Source organism: Zosterops lateralis (genome assembly GCF_965231275.1).
Source record: "Zosterops lateralis genome assembly, chromosome: 22".
Classification (NCBI taxonomy): Eukaryota; Metazoa; Chordata; class Aves; order Passeriformes; family Zosteropidae; genus Zosterops; species Zosterops lateralis.
Genome location: NC_139782.1, coordinates 7,304,285 through 7,326,753, shown reverse-complemented (window position 1 = coordinate 7,326,753; position 22,469 = coordinate 7,304,285). Strand labels below are relative to the sequence as shown.

Below are 22,469 nucleotides of genomic sequence, written 5' to 3'. Positions count from 1 at the left end.
CAGTTGGGGTTACACGAGTGTAATTGAGGGCAAAATCTGCCCTGACATACCCGAGTGCCTTTTCAGAAGGAAGATATAATTCCACATGAAAATGCTCAGATCCCCGGGAAGGATGTGTGACTTTCTTCCCAGCCATGTGATTTATTTTGCCGGCCTGTGGAGGAGAGGTGAGGTTAATGTTAAATAACAAGTTTTGCTCTATTTTCAGCTCTGATACCTTCACGTTATCTTGTCTAAATATGTGATAGCTCGGAGATGAAGAAGCTTAAAAAAAAAAAAAAATCTCCTAAGTGACCAAGTGTTTTATTAATTGCTACCCAGTAATTTGGAATTCTGCTGTTGTGTCAACTTCCTCGGTGCACAGAGCAGCAAGAAGCAGCATCAGCTGTTTATCCAGCAAAGCACTTAAGCATAATCTGAACATCCAGTGCAGGGCCAGTAACATCAGCTTAATGTGACTGATACAGAGTGTGAACCTTAAAGGGCTGATGGAGCTTCTGACAGAGCCATAAAACCCTGCACCTCGCCTGCCATTGAAGGGCCCTCAAATGTATTTACTGCGAGGCTGGTGACTGTTCACTAATCCGTGAGAGCGAGATGGCTCTGGGCAAACCCGGTATGTTGGGCATGGACAGGACACGGGGATGGGACACACCGGGGCTGCTGTGCCCTGGTACCGGCCCTGGGCACTGAGATCACCTTCACCGGGCACCGGGATCGCCTCACCGGGCACAGGGAACACCTTCACCGGGGCTGCTCCGGCCTCGGGCACGGGGATCGCCCTCACCGGGCCCCGGGATCGCCCTCACCGGGCCCTGGGATCGCCCTCACGGGGCTGCTCCAGCCTCGGGCACCGGGATCGCCCTCACCAGGCACCGGGATCGCCCTCACCGGGCCCTGGGATCGCCCTCACGGGGCTGCTCCAGCCTCGGGCACCGGGATCGCCCTCACCGGGCCCCGGGATCGCCCTCACCGGGCCCCGGGATTGCCCTCACCGGGCCCCGGGATCGCCCTCACCGGGCCCTGGGATCGCCCTCACCGGGCCCCGGGATCGCCCTCACGGGGCTGCTTTGCCCCGGCCTCGATCACCGGGATGGCCCTCACGGGGGATGCTTTGCCCCGGCACCGGCCCTGGGCACCGGGATGGCCCTCACTGGGTACCGGGATGGCCCTCGCCGGGGCTGCTCTGCCCTGGCACCGGCCTCAGGCAGAAGGAAGCGCTGCCGGGGCCGATTCCGACCTGCAGAACCAAAAGAAATGGAGGAAGGATGGCAAAGAAGGGGAGAAAGGGATGGGGGAGCAGAGCGAAGAGCTACTGAGGCCGATCCCGACCCACAGAACCAGAGGAAGCAATGGAGGAAGGGAAGAAAAGATGGGGGCAGAGGGAAGCGCTGCCGGGGCCGATCCCGACCTGCAAAAAACAGAAGAAATGGAGGAAGGAAGGGAAAGAAGGGAAGAAAGGGATGTGGGGCAGAGGGAAGCGCTGCCAGGGCCGATCCCGACCTGAAGAAGCAGATGAAATGGAGGAAGGAAGGGAAGAAAAGGCTGGGAGCAGAGGGAAGCGCTGCCGGGGCCGATCCCGACCAGCAGAAGCAGAAGCAATGGAGGAAGGAAGGGAAGAAAGGAAAGAAAGGGACAGGGGGGCAGAGGGAAGCGCTGCCGGGGCCGATCCCGACCCGCAGAAGGAGATTAAATGGAGGAAAGAAGGGAAGGAAGGCCAGGGACAGAACCCGACCAGCAGAAGCAATGGAGGAAGGAAGGAAAGGAAGGAAAGAAAGGCCGGGGGCAGAGGGAACGAAGCGCTGCCGGGGCCCGGCCCGCCCCTCTCCCTCACGGCCGTCCTTTGTGCCGGGCACCGCCCCCCCTCCTCCCTCCACGTTTAAATCCCCCCTCCATCCCGCGCGGCCATTGGCTGTCCCGCCGCGCCCGCGCCAGGCGCTGACCAATGGCGGGCGGCGATACTGGCGGGGCGCGCGGCCGGCGGCGTTGCTGGGCGCCCGCGGTGCGTGCGTGCGGCAGGGCAGGGGCGGGCGGGGGCTCCTCCTGCTCCGGCCGCTCCTCCTCCTCCTCCTCCTCCTCAGTCTCCGTCCCCTCCTTGTTCCCCGAGAAGAAGATGCCCCTGGGCTGCCGCTGCTGAGGCACCGCGCGGGGTCCTCACCGCCGCCGTTTCTCTGTCTCTCTGTCTCTTTTTCTCTCCTCCCTCCCCTCTCCGCCGCCGTTGCCGCCGCCGCTTTGTCCCGGCAGCGCCCCGGAGCCGCCGCGGATGGTGTAGAGCCCGCCGAGGTGGGTGAGCGGGGAGAGGCCTGGGCTGAACCCCCGGGGAGGGAAAACGCTGGGAGGGAGGAGGAGGAGGAGGGAAACCCTCCAGGGATTGATCCCAGTGCAGGCACAGCAAAAGCCTCACCAGAGTTCTCTGTTTGTATATAATGTGTGTTTTTGTGGCTTATTTGTTTGGTTTATCCGCCTTTTTTAAAATTATTTTTATTATAATTATTATTTATTTTCGTTGTTTGCTCGTCTGCTGCAGGGATAATGTGCTCGGGGAAAAGGAAAAAAAAAAAAAAGAAAAAAAAAGGCTTAAGTTGTTAAGCACCCAAATAAAAGGGGGGTTGTTGTGTGAGTTATATGTGATTTAAATGCGCGCACCCGGGAGAACGGCTTGGCTGGTTTAAAAGGCACGCTTTGGCTTTCATGTGTGTAAGGGGATGGAATCCTGAAATGAAGGTTTTATGCAAATTGATTTAATCATAACATTTTCGGTTGCACAGAAAAGGGGTGGGGTTTTCTCTTTCTTTTCTTCTTCTTCTTTTTTTTTTTTTTTTTCCCTTCTTTCGTTTGTTTTGTTTTGTTCCCATTTCTCTTTCTAAAAGCGTGAAAAGAAGACACCCAGAATCAGAATCAGGAAAGTAGTGGGAGGCAGACAACATTGGAGGCTTCATTGCTGAAACTGACTGCTCGAGAAAATTGCCGGGGAGAAAACAATATGATTCATTGTTGAGGTGTCTCTGCCCTTAGATTTATTTTTACAGGCTGCTCGCAGTTATTTTGGTTTGCTGAGTTCTTATGCCGAGTTTTTTTTGTTTTTTTTTTTCCTCGAAGCAGCAGCTTTCTTGGAGCTGGGGAGCTCTCAGAAGGATTTTATGCAGTTTTTTATGCAGTCAGCAGGCTGCTGTCTGATGGCTGTTTACTCCTGCCTTACATCGGCCAATTATTGAAATCAAAGGTGTTATTTTGTTTGTGCACCGGCGCGGCTGAATGGAGGAGCCTCATGCACTAGTTCACCCTGTTAGGATTCACTCAAAATGCCTTCTCAGAGCACATCCCAAGTGACAATCCAGGCGGTGTGCCTGTTGTGAGATGTGGGCTTTAACCAGATGAAAATGAACACCGTGTCAATACAAGGAGTTCTTGGTCTTGAAAGCCATATGTCAAAATTTTTAATAATGTGCAACGTACAGCATTTTTATTTTTATTGTTCTGGTATTGCCAGGCAAACATTTTGGGGTTTTCTTTTTTTTTTTTTTCTTTTTTTTTTTAATACCCATCTGCCTCAGAACTGAGAAATCCATGGTGGTTAAAGAGGCGTGGAAACCTTTCTATGATAATAAAAGCACTTCTGCTAAAGACATCTCCCGGTTTTGCTGCTCCGGTTTAGCCCAGGGATGGAGCAGGGGGGTGTTTTCCATCAGGGATGGAGCAGGGGGGTGTTTTCCACGCCCCAGGAGCGGGTTTGGGTGTTTGTGGCCGTGTCTGGAGCGAGGAGCAGGAGGTGGCTGCACACACAATGCCCGGCCTGGGAGCTCATTGTTCTTCCTGCGCTCGCCGCCTCCGGGACTCCTCTCCTCTCACAGCGCCTTTTTCCTCGGAGCAGGGACAGCACTGAGCCTCGCCAGCTTCTTTTTACCCCTTCCCCGCCTCCCCCAGCACGGCCTTTTGGTGCCTGGGAGGGGGAAAACACTGAATTTAGCGGCTGAAGGGCGCGCAAACATTGAGTGAATGGAGCCGGGAGCACTCGAGGTGAGGCTGGGAAGTGCACTCCATTGAACCCCAGAGCAACTTTCCTTCCTTCCTCCCTCCCTCCCCTCCTGCACGGACACCCCACCCGGCTGGGAATAATCCCTAAAGCCCCTGGGGTTTGTCCCAGAGCTGTGTGTGTGCCAGGGGAGATGCTGTCAGGGCAGAGGACACGTCACAGAAAAGCTTCAGGATGACAAAAGCAAGAGGAAGTGCAGGGCTTGACTTTGGTGTATACACGGTTTCCCTTCCTGGGGATTGTTTCAGGCTTTTGTTTTGATTTTTTTTCGAGCAGAATCTGTAAAAAAAACCCAGAGCAGCTGGAGAATTGGAGGATATCTGGAGCTGGAGGGGACCCTCAGGGTGACTGAGTGCAGCCCCTTCCTCCTCACAGGGTTCTGCTGGTGCTGAGGATGGAAAAGAGCAGCAAAAAGCTGAGATTTGGGGGTTTTTAGGCTGCTGAGGTATGGCAGAAATCTCAGCTGGCTCACTGGTGACATCAGCGAGCTGCTGGTGCTGAGGTGTGCAGAAGGGAGTGAAAAATAACGTGGTTGTTGAGCAGAAGTTGCCCAGTGTGCTGGAGCCTTTGGAAAACAGGAAACAAGTGGCTGTCACAGTTTAATCATGAGCTCTCTGAGTTTGGGTTTTGACTCTTTAGCTGACTTCAGTGTGTAATTGAGGTGGATGACTTCATTTTCCTTACCTGAACAGAATGTGGTGGTTGCCTCTGGCTTGAGGACACTTTTTGTGGGGTGTTTTTTGTCCCACTCCCAGCTTTGGTGTGGCCAGAGCCTGTGGTTATTGTGAGTCCAAAGAGGTGCAGGGAAAACACTTGTGCTGCCTCTCTGTGCCTTTGGGATTCCTGTGTCCTGTGAATTTGTCCTGCCTAGAGATTGAGAAGGGTGACTCTGATTATTCCTGTGTGAAACAGGGAGCATTTCCTGGGCAGAAAATGTGAGTTTGGACAGCCCTGCCCTCAGCAGTCATTCCTGGTGTCTCACCAAGCAGTGATTTCTCTGAATCCAGTGGTTTGTTTTACCTTGAAGGGTTTTTTTTCCATGCAGAGTCCTTCCTGTGGAGCTGTGGGTGAGGATTCAGGGCTGCCACAGCAAAAGGCCAGGAAGTGACAACATTTATGGGTTTAAAGAGATGTGGTGTGTGTGATTTTTGAAGCTGTGAACTGACAAAACTGTGCCAGGGCAGGGTCAGGTTGGATTTTGGGAAAGGTTCTTCACCCAGAGGGTGGAATTGTCACAACCCCGAGGCTGCCAGAGCTCCAGGGGGGTTTGGACACCACTCTGAGATGCAGGGATGGGATTTTAGCTCCAGGAGGGTTTGGACACCACTCCCAGGGATGCAGGGATGGGATTTTAGCTCCAGGAGAGTTTGGACACCACTCCCAGGGATGCAGGGATGGGATTTTAGCTCCAGGAGAGTTTGGACACCACTCCCAGGGATGCAGGGACGGGATTTTAGCTCCAGGAGGGTTTGGACACCACTCTCAGGGATGGGATTTTAGCTCCAGGAGGGTTTGGACACCACTCCCAGGGGTGCAGGGAGGGGATTTTAGCTGCAGGAATGTTTGGACACCACTCCCAGGGATGGGATTTTAGCTGCAGGAGGATTTTGGGTTGTCTGGACTCTGATCCTTGTGGGTCCCTTCCAGCTCAGGGAATTCTGTGATCCCGTAAACTGGTTACAGCTTAGGTGACAAAAAGGGCATTTTGATGTCGTGGTTTAATAACTGGCTTTTAAAAATAACACCCATCTGTAAATTTATTCTCACAGCCCCAAAACACATCTTCCTATGGAAGCCACGCCGGGCGGTTGTTTCACCCATAAAGAATTTATTTCACTTTCAGGACAGGGAGGGCACCCAGGTGTGCTGGGAGCACAGAGAATTCAGTAAATGTGTGTTATTGGAGGGGTCAGGGCCCTGCAGAAGGTGCCTGTCCCTCCCTGCAGGGCTTTTCACAGCCCCAGGGCAGCTCTGGAGCCTCAGTGCCAGGTTATCCACCCTGCTCTGGCTGTGTGAGCACAGTGCCCGGATTGTGCTTCACTTCTAGCTGGGAAAATAACGACAATTGGAAAACAATTAGTTATTATGTGATGCTGAAATGAGATGAGAGAGCAAAGACAGAAATTAGAAAGGGGGGGGTGGTTGGGGTTGGAGTTAACCATTAAAAATCCCAGACGAGGTCAAAACAAGCAATTGTTGAGTTTCTAATGAACTGGTGTTTGGGGTTTTTTAGGTGGTGTCCTGGCTAGACTGGCTGTTTTTAATGCTGGGATATTTTTCACTCTGGTTTTGCTATATTTTGCCCTTGTCTCAGTTGCACAAAGTCTAAACAAATCGTCCTGCTTGACTTAAAAGGATGCATCCTCTCTGATTTTAACTCAGAGCTTAAATTTAAATCAATAAGCCTAAAATACGATGTATTTTTAAGTGAAACCTATCTTTGAACCACAACAGAACAAACCCCCTATTGACTGGAGACCTGTTTATTTAATGTGATGTTTTTAAAATTATTTTTGAAGCTGCCTGTGATGAAGTTTAGTGCAGTGTGTTGTTGGAACAGGGAGGTGTGTGAGGCTGGCACTGAGGAAAGTGGCTCAGGGAGGTGAGTGTGATCAGAGAATGGTGTTTTTTTGGTTGTTTTTTTTTGGTTTTTTTTTTTTTTTTTGTTTTTTTTTTTTTTTTTTTTTGTTTTTTTTTTTTTTTTTTTTTTTTTTTTTTTTTTTTTTTGTTGTTTTTTTTTGGTTTTTTTTTTTTTTTTTTTTTTTTTTTGAGAATGGCTTTTCCAGCAAAAAGCTGCTGGGGAGGAAAAACCCGTGCCCACCTCCAGAGGTGTTGGGGAGAGAGCAGGATCCACAAGGCAGCTTTGTGCTCTGCTCTGCCTTTGCCAGCAGCGTTTTATACACAGGCTTTGCTCATGTTGGTGGCTGTGCCCAACTGCTCCTTTCAGAGAGGCTGATGGGGGAACAAAGGAGCAAAAACAAGATGTGAATGCTGCCCTGGCTCCTTTCTTGCCTTGGCAGCCCACGGGGGCGAGGGTTGGCTGCAGGGGACTGAAAAGCCCCGACAGATCGAAATATCAGCCCTCAATCCGTGTTGTGTGGTTTGTTTTTTAATGCAAATGTTTGTTAGTTCAGCCAGCACCCAGAATTGTACACTGACCTAGAGAGAAGTGAAACTAGAGAGAGGATGAAAACATCACTTTTCCCTCTGTGCCCAGCGGGGGGAATGATCACCTTGGGTTTGTTGTTGTTGTTTTCTTTTTTTTTTTCTGTGGAATTCTTAGAAATGTGCTGTGTTGAGGGGTTTCTCTGGATTCGAGACAGAAAAAAATAGTTCTTATTTGCATTTGGCATCTTAATTGTGTCAGAAGTGCAGTTCTGAAAATGTGGATCACCTTAGGTGTTGCATAAATTTGATGGATTAAAAAGTGAGTTTTGATGATTGAGTTACTAAAAAAATGGGCAATTCTCTGACTGTGTAAGTTTGTCTTTTGTTCTTCCTACAGATCACAAATGAGAGGCCAGTTCACATTATAAGATTCAGGATAAGTGGAAGAAAATGAGTGCTCGTTAATTTTGAGGTCTTAGTTAATCTACGTATTTAATCTACTTGTCTGTAATAATAAAAAAAAAGTTACCGTGGAGTTATTAATCCCTGATACTGAGAGTCAATTTTGGCCTGTTTCAAATCTGTAACAGGAATTTCTCTTTTATGATGATGGCTCTTCCGTGATCTTTCCTCCTACAGGCACTGAGGGCTGGAGTGTAAATTTATTTTCCTGATCAGCAGAACTAATGAAGGTTCTGTTTTAGTCCTGAAGTTTGCTCCCTCCATCCTTGTTGCCAGTGAAATCCTATTTTTTTTTTTTTTTCTTTTTTTTTCTCTCCACTGTCCTTCCTAACAGCTGAGTGGGCAATAACATGGCTGTGCCTACGGGCTCCTGGCTGCCAAGCAAAACCCCAAATGCTGCTTTCTGTCTGGCCGTGCCTTACTGGGGATGTAATTAATTAGAGAGTTTTTTCCTATCCATCTGCTGGGCTCGCACAAAACTTTCAGGAATGTTGGTTATTGCTGAGATGACTGTCGTGGCAGGCTGGTTGGAAATTCATTATGCACTCCCAGTTACTGGCATGAAATAAGAGAAGGGAGGGAATTGGGGAAAGGGGGGAAGTGAGGTGAATTAGGGGAGTTGGTTTTCTCTGAGGAAAGGGGAAAAAGGAAGTTGTGTCATCCAGTGGTAATAAATATTTCTGTCGGGGTGATGAGCAGCGTCTCATTTCTGTTGGTCCTTTTCATGTGGCCGAGTGGTTTGGGGTGGGAGCAGACGAGTCCTTGGGCGCTGGGCCCATCTTCCTGCACATTCTCCTGGTTTTCTGGAGCTCTGGGCTGGGAGCAGCCATCTCCTCCAACTGTTAGTAAAATACATCAGGGAAACATTCCTGTCCTGTATTAAAAACAAATAAAACCAGTAAAAGAGCAGAATTTCTTACCAGCGAGAAGTCACCGTTAAAACTTTCAGGAAAATCAGCTTTTCTTTGGTTTGATGTGACTCTGTGTGTGTGTTGATAATTTTTTTTCCCCCACAAATGTCAGTGTCAGACACGCAGCAGGTGTTCAGTGCCATGGGAGGTGCCAGTTTTCCTTCCCTCAAGGACAAGGGACATCCAGCAGCCCTTTGGAAATTGCTCTGGAGCCTTCAGTGACTCCTGGGATCTCTCCCTGCACTCAGAGCTTGGCTCAGCACATTTATTAGCACTGCCTGTTCCATAACCACCCATGTATTGCATCAACTGACACACATGGTCTCATTTCAGTTAATATCTTTAAAATTCTGACAAAAATTCAGCCAGAGAGGGCTTTTCTCTCTTGCTGCTGAGGTCACAGTGGTCTGGAGGGAGCTGGTAGGGCTGTACTGTGTTCTAAACCTGCAGTAATTATGTGATTGCATTGCAGGATGATCTAGACTGGAGTGTTTTGGTGTGGTGAAATAGAGAATCAAACCAAAATATGATGGTTTTCACCAAATCTTACTGTTTTGGCAACCGGTTTATTCCCTGGTTAAAAAAAAAAAAAAAAGGCAAATTCAGTTAGTAATTAAGTGTGCATTATAGGGTGTTAGGGGATCAGCAGCTTTGTGCTAAATATCAAATCTATTAAATATATGTGTTTAAGGATTATGAATCTTCTTAAACAAGTGCATGTATGGCAGCAGTGTGCTGGTGCCAGCACCCACAAGGGACAGGAATGTGTTTACATGAAAAGTGTCATGAATATGAAAGGAGAAAGTGCTGCAGATCATGGAATTCTAGTTTCCCTGAGAAATACCCAGTAAAAAAAGGTCTTTTCAGACAATTGGGACCTTCAGATGGGCTTTGATTGAAGGAAGAGCAGAGGTCCATCAGAATTTCCTGCTTTAGGTGAGTGAAGCACAATTCAGCAGTGGTTGTGTGTCTTGTGGTGGTGCCTGGCTAAGGAGGAATGCAGTGTCTCCCTTAAAGGTCTCCTAATGAGGTCGGTGCAGGAGATTTAAACACTTAATCCTCATTTCTACAAACTGGGAGTGAGATGCAGGAAATCTAATTTATGTCTCTAAGGTCATTCATTTTCATGAAACTTAATAGACCTGGCTCTGACTGCTCCTTAAAGCACTGAATTATGTTACTTGCCTTCCAACATGAACCCTTCAGATGAGAACCTTTACTCAATGATTCAACAAACCTATTTACCTGTACATTAAAGAGATTTCTGTGAGTTCAGTGCCCAGCTAGAAACTCCCCACTGGCTTTTACCCCCTTGATTTGCCTCTCCTGGCTGTGCTTGATCAGGAAAATTTTGCTTTTGGAGCAAAACTGAGGCAGAATCCAGGTTTTCTTCTGCTCTGCTGTAAGTCCTGGCTGCTGTTTGATGCTTCATCAGAGTTCTGAGCTGTTGGAGCTATAAAGGTGCACAGAGTCTGGTGGTCTGAAGGTTGTTTTTAATTGTATTAATTCATAGGGAGGTTCTGGGTTTATCAGTGACATGTTCCTGTATCTTTAGCAGGTCACTAGAAATGTGTGTGACTTTTAACATGTTTATTTCATTCCTCTGCTGGGTTTTTTTGGTCATTCTGCCCATTTCCCCACTGTAGACTTTGAGATTCTCCCTGTTCTGCTTTTTGGTGATTAATGTGAGTGTTTGAGGATGTTTCTTTTTCCCTCCCTGAGTCTCAGTCCCTGTCACAGCTCACCTTCCATGGCTGACTGTGTTAAACAGCCTGGAACCAGCAGATCTTCTTCTTCTTCTGCCTGGGAAAAAAAAAAAACAACAAACTCATTTGATTCTTATTTCCTGCTTGTCTTCCTGCTGAATAGCCTCAGCCCTTCATTGTTGGGTTTGATTGTGTAACTGCTCCTCTTTGGAGTGTGAGCAGTGGAAATGCTGCTGGTGTTCTCTGGGTCCGTCACTGCTCTCTGCAGCCCTGCCTCAATTAACACACTAATTAGTCATCAAATAACTCCTTCCACAGCTTTTGTCCCAAAGTACGAGATGTGGAGTGTAATTACTTTTGTGTGTGTTTAGTCAAGTCTTGGGAGTCCCCAGAAGTTCCACTCGCGCTTCTCCTCGTCTTGGATGTGCTTTGTAGCCCTGGTTTTGTCCCTGAGGGGTTTTGGTTTCCTGAAATTCTGAATTTTCTGTAAACAGGAGAGATGTTTTTGTAAACTGTACCTGTGTTTACATCCTTTTCCCTAGGAGCGTCTTCTCCTTGCTGTCCCTCTGCTCTGCCCAATGTGAGTGAAGAGGTTTTTTCTTTGTGTCCCCAATCAGATTGGTCTGTGTGAAATGGGATAAAAGGGATTAAATAGTATAAAATAGTATAAAAGTATAAACCAGTGTAGCCCTGGCTCCGTGTCCTGAGGTGTTTTGGTTTCCTGAAATTCTTTTCCCAGGGAATTTTCTGTAAACAAAAAACACATTTTTGTAAACTGTACCTGTGTTTTCATTCCTTTCCCTAGGAGGGATTTCTTCTCTATGTCCCTTTTCTCTGCCCAATGGGAGTGAAGAGGTTTTGCCTTTGTGTCCCCAATCAGATTGGTCTGTGTGAAATGGGATAAAAGGGAGACACAGCCCAAAGACAAAAAAATCACTTTCAGCCTCCTGAATATTGGAGTCTTTGTGTCATTGTGATGTAAAACAGAGTCAGTTCTTGGAGACATTGCAGGCTGGGAGGGATCCCTGATGTATTTCTTGTTCATGATGTTCTATTTGAACCTGTTTCCTGTATTGGATCCCACAGATATTGTAATTAGGTAAAATGTTTAACTTCTGGAGATGATAAAGGGTCAAGGTACAAGCAGACAATGAGAGACTGAGGAGATTCCAGATTATTAATTCCCAACAAGAATTTCGATGTCGATATCACAATATTTAGATCATGCTCCAGACACTTAAAAAACTCTGAAAACTCATTGCACGACCTTGAGCCAAGGAACTCATTGCAGTTTTGTTCTGCTTCCAGAGGAGGTGTGAGGGTACCTCCTTATCAGGGGCTTTTATAACTGTTGGGCAATAAGAAAGTGCCAATTTGCTGTGTCTGTTTACTCTGCTAATCTAAAAATGTGTTTGACTTAGTTAAACAGGACGTTTCCTTTTTGCAGTGATCCTGAAACAGGTAGTTAATGCATTAAAAAACACACACATATATATAATCTATTATATATATATTATGTGTATATATATAATATATTATATATTATGTATATAACATGTATAATATATATTATATATATATAATGGTTTATTTACATCAAAACATCACTGAGCTCTGTTCCATGTCACTACAGATCACCACGTTCTCACTGCACCTTTGACATTTGCTCTTCTTTTGCTTAAAAACCCAATTCTGATGGCAACTGTACGTTGTATTTATTATTTTGTGTCCCCGTGTATCTATTTGGTATTATTTGTCCACAGAAAAGCAGTTCAGGATCTTGCCATACCAGCAGCTTTAGAGAATATCTAATTCCTTAGTGTTGAATGGAAATTATTCTTATTGTTTTTCTTTAAATGCCTCTTCTGTTAGATGCCAAATTTGAGCTTATATTAATTTATTTTTTTCCTTTAAAAGTTTCAGAATAAATTTTCTGGTTTGTTCTTTCCTGTGGTTTTCAGAACTCTTTAATGGTGTAATTCTTTTCCTGGATCAGGTTTGCCTTTACAGTAAACTTTGCAGGGATAATCTTGCCCTTGGTTTAGGTATTTGTGCTTTCAGTGGAGCAGGAGGACGAGGCAGAGCAGCTCTGAGCATTCCTGGGGCTGAGTCCTGCTCCTGATGGGCTCCTGCAGGGAGAATTTCCCCATCAATACTGAAAATATTCCCTGAGGAACCTTCTCTCGACCTTCCTGCAGCTCCATGGAGCTGGGATTTCACTTCCAGGTGCACACAGGTGGAGTTCTGAACGCTCAATGAGGATGGGAAGAGGTGGAGTCACTCACTGGAGGCTGAGCAAAGCCAGGGGGACATTTCCTATGTTCATGTTTGGCTTTAATAAAAATACATTCTGTAGGATCCAGTTCAGTAGGAACATAATTTGCACCTCGTTTAAATGAGGTTCTTTAAATCAGCCTGTGGTGCAGGGGGTGTATGAGGAATCAGATCTGTGTTCTCCCTTCCCTGGGGAGAGAGAGGAAGGGAGGGCTCCAGGGAGGAGAATTAGGCAGAGGAGATGAATTCTTGCAGTGCAGGAAACACTGATCCCTCTGTGAGCTGGAGTTTCTGTTTGAAGTCCCAACCAGGCCTGGGTGTGTTTTGGAGCTGCTGTGGCCTTTCAGTCTGGGCTGTGATCAGACAAGAGGTGGTGGCTGCAGTGAGCTGGTGTCACAAATAAAACCAAAATATCCCTTAAAGTCTAAAATAAAACTTAAACAAACAATTATCAGGGAGCATGGCTGGGCCAGGAGAGTTTCCTTCTGTGCTGAGTGTATGAGTTTGCCTCATTTCTTGAATGTGGCTTATTTTTTTCCCCTTATTTTTGACTTGAATGTGACTTATTTTTAGTTTTTGGGGGGTTTTTTTGAGGTCCACTGCATTCAGTTCCCACATTATGTCAATACAGAAAGACACCAGCCTTAAAAAATACCTTAAAAGTACCTCTTGGCAGCAGCAAAACCCTTGTTTTCAATGCTCACGCCTCAAAAAACACTTGAAATTTTGAAAGGAGCAGATTTTCGAGCAGCATCACTTCAACATCCCTGGGAGTTTGCTGCCTGCTTAGTTCCCTGATGTTCACAGTGCTCAGGTCATCAGTTCCTGCTGCAGAAATAGGACTTTGGGGGCCACTCATCCATGGCAGGGTCTGACTGGTGCAGCTGGGGGGGAAAGGCTGCTGTTTGCAGGAGGCTGCAGATGTGAAATGTTTGTCAGGAGGAGCTGCTTGGTTGTTTGTTTTGTTTTTTGGGTATTTTTGGGGTTTTTTTTAGGGTTTTGTTGTGGGTTTTTTTGGTTATTTTGGTGTTTTTTGTTTTTTTTTTTTTTGTGGTTGTTTTTTGGGGGGATTTTTTTGGGGGTTTTTGTGGGGGGGTTTCGGGGGTTTTTTGCGTGTTATTTTGGTTTTTTGGGGGGGCTTCTTTGGGATTTATTTTTTGGGGTTTTTTTTTGATTTTTTTTTTTTTTTTTTTTTGGGGGAGGGGTTTGGGGGGATTGAGGGGTTGTTGTTGTTTTTTGGGATTTTATTTATTCATTTATTTTTTTTTTTAAGCCACTGGTATCAAAACAAACCCCGAGTTCTCTGGGGGCCAAACACTGCCTTAAATTGGAAACTTTCACATCAGTGAGAGAAACTGCTTGGACACGAAGGATGCACAGGGACTCTGACACTTGGGGCAGCCCTGGGTACTGAAATACATCAAATCATTTGGGAGGAGGGAGCTGCCAAATGCAGCATCTAAAGGGCTTTGCCTGGCACTTGTAAAAATCCTTCCTGTGAGCCCCAGCACCCTCCAGATCCTGCAGGAGCTGGAAATCCACGGGAATTACATTTGTCTGCTCCCATCAGTGGAGTGTGTTCCTGAAAGGACAAAGCCTTTGTTGCAGTCTGGCTTTTTTTTTATTTTTGATGATCCCCAGCTTGAGGAAACCCACATTTCTCTGTAGTGGTAACTCGTTCAGCTGTCTGAGATTTGATTCTCTCTTGTAGGAGGCAAAAAAAGATATATTTGCTGTGCCTTTAGTTCTCCAGTGAAGTGTCAGGGCTGAAACGCATTTAAAGGAATCTGTGTGAGATCACAAGGTTTAATTTTGCTTGCTTGTGCACTTTTTTTTTTCCCTCCAGCATGGGATTTCTTGCCATTTTCTGGGTGTGAAAAAGAGCCCTTTCACCATGGCACAGTCTCATCCAGAGGGGAAAATGGAACAACAAAAAAAGTGGAAAATTTAGAGGTTTGGGGAATGTGGTTCTCAAAGAGGATGTGACAGCTCACCTACACATCACTTCGTTCTCAGTAACAGGGAGAGTTCAGCAGAGATGAATTTGCTCATTCTGTGACTCTGTGGATCTGTAAAGCTCCAGTCCCTCAGCTGGTGCTTGGGGTGACAAAGTGATTCAGGTTCACAGGTCGGTGCCACTTCTGTGCCTGTGACAGTTCCGCTGTTGTCACCACATGGCAAAAGGAAATTTTGGTGTTTTATTCTTCCCAGGGCAGCGAGGAGCTGGACACACCCTGAGTGACCACTGAGTGACCATCAGTGGCCAGTGCTGGCCTGCCCAGGCTGGTTCTTGCTTTTCCACACGTGTTGAAGCAGTGACTGTGATCAGAACGAGCAGAAAAAGCTTTCTGGAGGCTCTGAGGCAGCTGAAAATATTCGTTCTCTGTGTGTTGGGAGAGTTCACAAAGTGAAATTTTGGTGTTTTATTATTCCCAGGGCAGTGAGGAGCTGGACACGCCCTGAGTGACCACTGAGTGACCACTGAGTGACCATCAGTGGCCTGCCCAGGCTGGTTCTTGCTTTTCCACACGTGTTGAGGCAGTGACTGTGATCAGAATGAGCAGAAAAAGCTTTCTGGAGGCTCTGAGGCAGCTGAAAATATTCCTGACTGGCTTTAGGAGAAGGGGAAAGAGCTGTAGATGATTATTAGGGGAGCTTGGGAGTGCAAAGTGTATTTATTGGAGAGAAGCCAGCTCTTAAACAGAACTGTAAAGACCCGTGCTCTGATCAGCTTTTGAAATGTGGAAAGAGCTCCCCGGCCTGAATTACAGGGCTCTGGTTAAATGATTACACGAGGTATGTTTAAAAATAGCAAATGTCTTTTATGTCCAGTCAAATAAGGTTCTTGGCAGTCAAATGAAATCTGTGTTGACTTCCATCTGACAGCCAAGTGACTCAAATTCTATGTTTCCTAAAGGAAAATGGCTTTTTTTTTTTTTTTATTTTTAGTTCCTGATTAATTCCATTGTAGCCCGTAACAAGACATAATCTTGTACTGGATTTTCTTTATGAAAAGTAGGATCCCTAACTCTGCGAGCGAGCTTTACTTCAGCTGTTTAACACGGGGAGGGGTTTAAATGCTGTGCTAAGGCAAGTCAGAATTTGTGAGGACTCTTTTTTTTTTTTATTTATTCATGGGAAATAGTCTGTTGAATGCTTCTCTAGCCTGTTCCTGTGCACTTCAGTTTGCCAGATTAACAGAGCTATTAATAATAACCACTCCTGCTCCTTCAGCCCTGAAAGAGTGTGGTAAGCATGGAGCTATATGTAGTTTGTATTTTTAATTAAACTTGTACCGGGATTATCTTGTATTACCAGCTACCTTCTAGAAGATTATGTTCATAAAAGGTTCATGAGTTGTTAAGTGGAAGAGATTAAAGTGATTGTTGGCGTGTTAGTGGAATTATTTGTTGCCTACGCAGCGTTTGTTCATAGCTTTAATTTGCCAGTAATGGCAGACGAGTAAAATGCGAGGATCTGACTTTTAAAATCTACACTGGCTGACAAAACCAGGCCGTATTTCAGAGTGATTGTCTTTTTTATTGTTATTCTTTGAACGTGATGTTTGCTCGTTTAGAAATATCGAGTGGAGGAATATTGTTTTCTGTGTTTTTTCAGCTCTCTGTTCTGGTGATGCTCTTTAATGGTGTGACCAAAAAATGTATTTTATTAAAAAAAAAATGGAAAACCGCTTAAAGCGTGGAGGGGATAAAGGAGCACAAAGAACTGATGAGCAGATGCTGGAGGAGATGGTTTCTATTATAGTGGACTTGTAAATCCTCGCTGTGTCGGTCATTTAATCAATATATAGGAGAGGTGTTGGAGGGATCCTGCGCTTAGGGCGATAATGCCTTTAAAACGCAGCCTTTAGGATGATTTTATACATCCAAATCTGTTCAGAATGAACTGTGAAATAGGTCGGGGCAGGGATGGGGAATACAGAGGGTGTCTCTGGCGTTATCAAAACCCTTTAGCCACTTGTGCTGTGCCTGAATGAGCCTCTTTGTGGTGCCGGATCCATCCCGGAGCAGGGAGCGCCTGGCCTCGCTGGGGGCAGGATGAACGGTCCTGTGTGCTGCCCCACAATGCTGCTACAGTGGGAATAAACATCTGCCACCCCTTCATAATGCATGGCAGGCAGCCTGGGCTGTGCTTTACACCCGGGGAGTTAAAACTAACAGGGCAAAGTGAGGTGGCGAGATTCCGCTGTGGAAATCTGAGTTATCGCTTTGAAAGGTGATCTGTGGGGTGATTTTTTGTGTTGTGTGCAGTGTGTTAATGAGTAAACTCAGTTTTAGTGCCTTCAGTGGTACTGCAGGAATGTGTTGCACCATTCTCTCTGGATGTGATGTAAAAAAAAAAAAAAAAAAATATATAAATATATATATATATATATATTTTCCCCTTTCCTTTTCAGCAAGGAGTTGTCCTGTACTTTTTGGGGTGAGTGTGGTGGGGACAGGAGCAGCAGCTCCAATCCCAGCTCCACACCAGCCCCAGCCCTGCCACAGGCTGGTGCCCAGCTCTCTCCAGAGTGGGATGCTCAAGATGAATAAGGATTCTGATGTTAATTGTCCTTCTGTTGCCAAAAATGTATTGTGTTACCAATATGTCCAATTGCTGTTGGTGCTGGGGTGAGGCACTGCCAGCCTGTGCCCCTGCCTGGTGTTGGGGACTGCTGAAAACTGAAAAGCTCTGAGCATTTCCAGGCTGCTCCTTGGAACTGGGAAAAACACAACTCCTGTCTGGAGCAACCTGCAAACCCAGATTTTCACGGCCAGGCTTGTGAGAAGTGCATCCCTGTGTTTGGAAATGTAACTCCTGGGTTTCTTAGTGCTCCTCCAGGCAGGCAGAATATTCAGAACTTGGTTCTTAGTGCTCCTCCAGGCAGGCAGAATATTCAGAACTTGGTTTTTTAGTGCTCCTCCAGCCAGGCAGAATATCCAGGGTAGTATCCAGTGTACAGCCCAGTCACCACATGGTGGCAATTTTTCTCAGGAAAGGAATCTGTGTGCACAGAAAGCCTGAACTTCCTTTGCTCAAACGTGAAGAATGCAAGTGTGCTTTAAGTTAGGATGTGCTCTCCATTGATGGCTCTGTTTTGCAGATGTGGTGAGTTTGAGAAGGTCTGTAGATCACAGGAGACTATTGAGAAATTAACATTAGCTCTGTCCTTGAATTTAGCATTTCGTGCATGTCTAGCTGGTAAAACGCTAAATGCCATTTTTTCAATTATAAAGGCTTAGCAAAGGGCTTAGAGATGATTTTCTGAGATTCTAAAATATGTACTATTTAATACATAATGCAAAAGGAAAAGCTGGTTTCTTAATGTAAGAACACGAAAATGGAACCAGCTGCAATGTTATGCCACCCTGATGCAGCTTTGATGCTGCACTTTTAGCAGTGGATTAAATATTGATGCCCCTTTTCTGCCCCCTTCACCTCCCAGTACACTTAAAGCTTTTGCAGTTGTTTTTTTAAGTGTTTATAGGAAGAGCTGGTCGAGTTTCTGTCGTTTTTTCCCACTAGATTTTTGTGAAGTATTAAGATTTTGTTTGTAGTTTAGGGGGAAAGGATGTATGAGCAATTCTCTTCTATAAATATATGAAAGTGTTGATGAGCAGGACTTTGTGAGCCCCACATTTATATGAGTAAGGAGGAGCACAATGTCCCTTGGCTGCAGCAAGATCAGACCCCAGATGAAGCAAACAGCACATGAAATTAAAGTATAAAATGGAAAAGAAACGTGTGATTATATCACAAATGAAAGACAGATGTGAGGAGCCCAGGGATTCCAGGGGCTGCTATGAAAACCACGCAGCAATCTGATGCTTGTTTGAGCTCTCAAGTGGGAGTTACATCCCCTGAAACTGCTCAGGATGCTGGGGAAAGTTCCTGCACTGCTGGGGATTAGGAAAATGAGGAGGTGAAGAGGAGATTTATTTATGAGGCTGTTGGAATATTCTACCAGCAGTGGGAACACTGAGTTCAGTGGGACAAGGAGCTGCCTGGCAGGGTGACAGCTCAGGGACAGTTCTCTCTGTGTCACTGGTGGCCTCTGAGGCTGAGCAGCTCCCTTGGACTGGGCTCGGTCCATCCCCAAACATCTCAACATCCATGAGCTAATTGTGGTTCTGACACAGATTCACTGGGGGATCTTTCCCTGCTGCCAGAGAAGGGAAATTTCCCCACAGTTAATAGAGTCATTTTAGTCAGCTAAAGGTGGCTGCAGCCTTGAAACTGGAGTTGGATCAGGATCCCTGAAAATGTTTCTTGGTCCTGCTGTAAGCTCTGTAAAACACTTGGTGTGCTGAATTCTTCTGTCTTTATTTAGTCCTTATTGTGGAGGAAATGAAGTCAGATGTTGCAGGACTGGTCTGTGCTGACCCAAATATCAACAAGATAAACCCTTTCATCCTTTTTTTCAGTTTCTTTACATTGCAGTGCCTTGCTTTATTTTTTTTTTTTTCCCTACCCAGGAAATGGAAATTGTGATTGCAGGATCACATCATTGACATTCCAGGGACGGGAGGCAAGTCGATATTCCCCTGCTCCTAATAAAACGTGGCAGCTTTGCAGTGACAGCCCAGGATCAGCCTGGAGACAACAGCGCTGCCAGAAATGATCCCTCTTGTCCTTGTTTTTCCTAAAGAACCGCGATAATTCCTGCAAGGCAGGTGGTTCCTCTCCACCTTCTCCTGGATATTCCTGCTGGAAGAGTTTGGAGCAGAGAGTTTGGGTGTTCCCAACAGCTCCTGCCTGCTGGGCTGTGTGAAGTGCATTTATCCCTGCTAAAAGCTCTGCTGGGATGGAGAAAGGTGGTGCTGTGAGGAGCCAGAGCTCCAGAGCTGCTGTGGGAGACAAGGCAAAGGCAATAAAAAGTGCAGCTCCACCGGCAGAATGTTCTGAAAAGCAGCGTGAGGAGAGAACAGTCATATTCTGTGACAGCACAATCAATAGGGCTCTGTGGAAACAAATGAGAGTTTTATCTCTCCAGGCTATTGTTGAGGGCAGACTGAGGCAAATGTCTAATGGGTTCATGCTTTTGAAATCATTCTGTAACTGTAAGGGAGAGGAACGTGCTTTTTAAAAAATGGAGTGAGCAATTATGAAAAGGAGGTTACTCTGCACTCCTGGAAATGGTGTTTTGTCGGGGTTGGGTGTTTGAGGCAGCAGCCAGAGCTCCCCCAGAATGGATTTGTGTGCTTAGAATGGATTTGTGTGTTTACACTCCTGTGTGGGTGGATTTGTGTGCCTGGAAAACCTGGAGGTCTGTCCTGGGGGGAGCTGAGCCCGTGTGGAGAGGGAGAATTCCTGCTTTCCCAGGGAAAACCTCTGCAATTACAACCTCAGAGAAACAGGATTATCTGCCAGCATCGCTGTCATCCCTGGATGTTGGCATTTATCTCCTCCCTGGGGGTGGCTCTGAGCAGGCTGTGATCCTCAGGGTGCTGCTCAGGCCCTGAACATGCTGTTCTGCAATCCAGAGCCCATTTCTGACTGCAGAGGTGTCCCTGAGTGTCTGTTTGGGAACAGGGACGGGAACAGGGATTACTCACACTGCCAGCACTGAGGGATGGGCTGTTCTCAGCCTTTCCTGCTCACAGCACATGAGAGGAACAAATCATTTGAGAATTCAACATTCACAAAGTGTTACCACAAGCTGCACTTGGATTTTGGGAAATCCTGATGGCTCCTGCCAGCTCAGGAAGTTCTTGGGTTGTGGGGTTTATGATACAAAACCTGGGGATGTGGGGATGCTCTGAGTTTGTTTTTGATAAAGTAACTGGATGATTTGGTGTTTTGGCACTTGAACTTGGGAAGGAGGAAATTCCAGTTGGAATTTCTTGTTTATACATCACATGTGCTGCAGCTCTTGCCTCTTCCTTACATATATATATAAAAAATATATATATTTGTACATAGCTGTGGTGCTGGTTATGCAAACAAGGAGAGATGAGCACTCTCACTGGATTTCCAGGGTTGTTTGAGCTTCAGCAATTTAGTCAAATTTAGTAATTTCATGTAAGATGGGCGATGCTCACTGTGGCCACTTGCCAGGTTTGAAACTTGTTTTGTTTTTAAAACACTTTTGGAGGGCCAAAAAAAGCCTTTGTTACATCCTCACTTCTGTTACTGGAGTGGGGACCAGGAAAGAAAAATGTTTTTCTTTTTTTTCCTTTTAAATGAAAGAATAGCCTGACTTTCAGAAATACTAAGCTGAAGTGATTTTTTTTTTTTTCTCCCCCTTTTACCTTGTCAAATTAACATGATTGCATGTTTCACTTTTTATGCTAAGGAGTTTCTGATCTTCAAAGACAATTTTCAAAAAGACATGCTGGTTCAGCCAAGGAGACTAATATTTTAGAAGGAATATTACCAGTAATAAAAAGACAGAGTTATGATAGTTTGCATTAATTTTAATAACTTTTTGTGCAGCTCTCGAGTCGAGATGTGAGAAATGAAAGGGAGGCAGTTCTTGCTTTGGCCCTGCAGTGCGTTTGTTCCTGAATTATCTCCTGCAGACACAGAAAATGCTGCAGGGAACCTGCTGGGGCTGCACAGGGTCACCTCAGGATCCCTGGGCACCATCCTCTGTTCCCCCTTTGAGATCTCTGCCCTTCAAATGGGACAACACAAAAATTCTTTCAGGTTTCAGGAGCAGATTTGGGTTATCAGAGGGTAAAATGATAACGTGGTGTGTGCTGCTTAAATTTTCAATATTGATAATTAGCTGTGCAAGTCAATTCCTTTAAAACACCGGGGTCAAAAAAGCACCAGTTCAATGTCCACACACTGTGTGTGTTTTCCAAGGAGATGTAAAATCAGAAAACACTTTCCCTGCGAGGTGTCAGTGGAATATCCAATGAGTTCCTGCGAAAAATGTCAAATCTCATTTGTCACGGGAACCATCAATAATGCACCAGATGTTTTGACTGCATTTGGTTTTGTATTAAATTAAACATAGGCAGGGGTGCATGAAGTTCATCATTAATGCTGCCAGAGCTGGGATGTGACAAGCTCTCTGTGTTCTGGGGGTTTGATGTTGCTGGGGGCTCTGTCTTTGGAGGTGTCTCCCTTGTATTAAAGAATTGCTCTAAAATTGCTTTATCTTCATTCAGCTGAGCTTACACTCGGGTTAAAACTGCTTTCAACCCATTTTTTTATTCTTTTTTTTTCTTCTTCCATCCTGTCAATCAGGTCTTACATTATTAGTTTAGTGAGTAATTACATTCACTGTTTGCATTTTACTCGCCGAGGTGGAGGCAAGGCTCTAAATGGTAATAATTAGATATAATTCCTGCTTTTTTCACAACAGAGGCAGTTTCCCCTGCCTGGGATCTTGTGTTTAATGGCACCTCTGCCTGGGGTGCAGCCCCCCCTGGGATGTGGCAGTGAGTTCTCAGCCCAGTGAGTGATACACTCATTTTTGCTGCTCAGAGTTGCTCTCTCAGCCCTGCCCTGGCTGCTGAGAGGGGAAAAAATCTGTCCTGAACACGAGGCCTGTGTGGGAGCAGAGGGTAATTAAGATGGCAAAGCTCAGAGATCCCCAACACCCCCTCCCTCTCTCCTTAGAAAATCAGCTACGTCATTGAAACAAGACTTGAAAAGCGTGCTCTGAAGCCAGAATAAACACCCTGAAATTTTTATCATAATGTTGCTTTTAAAAGTCCTAAATGTCCTCTATTTAAAATGAAATTCTTTTGTATTAACCTGCTTTCATATGCTAGCTTTCACCAGACTGCAGAATTGCCTGATTTGACTTTCTAATGTAACTGTAATGAATCTTCTGGGAAATGGAGCGATTGAGTGCATACACTGTGCAACTCCATTGTGAAATATTCTGTTAGATCTGCCACATTCCTGATTTTTATTTTATTTTTTTTTTTTTTTCCTGAAGGGTGGGGTGTCCCTGTCAGGTATTAAAATGGAAAGCAAATGGATTCTCTAGGGGGCTTGGGGAAGCTCAGGCAC

General features: G+C 45.7%; 1 protein-coding gene across 1 annotated transcript in view; it reads left to right on the top strand.

Moving 5' to 3' along the window:
* Positions 1-2,108: 2,108 nt before the first annotated feature.
* The window catches only part of RERE (arginine-glutamic acid dipeptide repeats), a 168,961-nt gene continuing 148,600 nt past the window's right edge, over positions 2,109-22,469 (top strand). Inside the window, exon 1 of the mRNA XM_083876821.1 lies at positions 2,109-2,283. The gene's annotated coding sequence lies outside the window, so the exon portion shown is untranslated. The remainder of the gene's footprint in view (positions 2,284-22,469) is intronic.